A 2,192-nucleotide genomic window follows, 5' to 3' on the forward strand; every position below is an offset into this window, starting at 1 on the left:
TCTTTATATATATTGGATATTAGTCCCCTATCTGATTTAGGATAGGTAAAGATCCTTTCCCAATCTGTTGGTGGCCTTTTTGTCTTATTGATGGTGTCTTTTGCCTTGCAGACACTTTGCAGTTTCATGAGGTCCCATTTGTCGAATCTCGATCTAACAACACAAGCCATTGCTGTTCTATTCAGGAATTTTTCCCCTGTGCCCAAATGTTTGAGGCTTTTCCCCACTTTCTCCTCTATAAGTTTCAGTGTCTCTGGTTTTATGTGGAGTTCCTTGATCCACCTAGATTTGACCTTAGTACAAGGAGATAGGAATGGATCACTTCTCATTCTTCTATATGATAACCGCTACATAACATTTTTTTAAAAAAGAATCTCTTAACACTACCTGTGTTTGATGCTCCATGTTACAACATAGCAAGGTACCATATTTCCTTATATCATCTGTTGTGAAATAAACTGAGCACGAGACTGAATGTAGTTGCTGGTGTAAAACATAAAATAAGGGTTAGTAAGAATCACACATTGTTTGATGGTACTGGCTTCCAACAGAGTAGTTCTGACTTATGGATTACTGGGTCTATTTTTGGGATGTCTTTCCAAGGTCATTGTCTTAGAAATGTCTGTTTTAACTATGTTAAGAGTTGAGATTTTTACTAGGTTTTGATGATTAAGGTTTTAGGAATGAACTAAGGAACTTAAGGAATGTGCAAACTGATAACCAACAGATGTACCAAGTGTGAACCTTGAACCTCTTGGCATAAAATATCTAATATACAATAAAACTCTATAAATTAATAAAAGACTCTTCTGATTTGGTATGGAATGATTTGGGAGAACCAAAAAAGGAACCACCTTGGAGTTTTCGTTAAGCCTGTCAGGTGAAATCTGGATGAAAGGTCATATACTTTCCACAATCTTGAAAGTTCGGAATCTTCAGTAACTTGACATATGTAGTCTCAGTATTTGTTAGCAGTTAGCTTAACCACATAGGACATTTGTAAGTACAGAAATGACAGGTAAAGAAAATGCATTTCCCCTTTCTCTTACACAGTTTCTGGTCTTTCATTTTTCCATCAAGAAATGAAGCAGCACGACCAGTTTACCAGATGTAAGCCGACTTATGTTAGGCTTCCCTGTCTTCAGAGATATAAAAATAAATAACTTATCACTAAATTATCCTGTGTGTTTTGTTTAATTATAGAAAACGTAAACGACAAAGGTACCCGCAAGGCATGGTAGCACACACCTTTAATCTTGAGTTCCAGGCCAGCTTGGTCTACATAGTGAGTTCCAGGACAGCCAGGGCTATACAGAGAAACCCTGTCTCAAAAAACAAAAACAAAACAAAACAAAACAAAAACAAAAAACAAACAAACAAAAAGACAAAGGTAATTAATTATAAAATTCAGAATATCCATACATATCTCATTCTTATGAAGTGAATCTTATCAGGAAGAACTGCAAAGACAGTTCAGGCAGCATACTGTTTAATAGTGAACAAAGGCCCGGTATTGAAGTATAATCACACACACACACACTCACACAAACACACACACATGTGCACATAAATATTCACCGGTACACACACCAAAGCAATGATAATTATCAAATATTTACAAGAATTTAAATGTATAAAGTGTCAAATTGAATGAACAGAACTTATATCAAAGAAAGAGAAACATTTTTATATTATATTATAATGATTAATTCAAGGCATTATTTTTATAAATTAATATATATTTTACCTAGTGTATGTGTTTATGTTTTTCATTATTTTTCAGCAGTAATGTGAATAAATGCTCCCATGATGCACATTAATCAAAATTATACATAAAGTTAGCAAAATATTAAGACCAGCTTTATTGACGTATGACCATGTAGAGAAGGATTCAACACAAAAAAATATGATAAAATTCATTGGGTTGTAATTGTATAGTATCATAGACAAATATATTATCTTTCTATGTGTAAAATTGTGTTTCAGTGGATAATAGTTGTAAGAGTGAAAATAGAAGGTTGGATAAATGTGTAGCCCAGGCTGGACTCGAACTCGTGATCCTCCTGCCTCTGCCTCCTTCAGCAAATCCTACTGGCATGCGCCACCACTCTGGAAATCAGTTTGGCGGTTCCTCAGAAAATTGGACATAATACTACCAGAGGATCCAGCAATACCTCTCCTGGGCATATATC

The sequence above is a fragment of the Mus caroli genome, chromosome 4, assembly GCF_900094665.2.
Source record: "Mus caroli chromosome 4, CAROLI_EIJ_v1.1, whole genome shotgun sequence".
Lineage (NCBI taxonomy): Eukaryota > Metazoa > Chordata > Mammalia > Rodentia > Muridae > Mus > Mus caroli.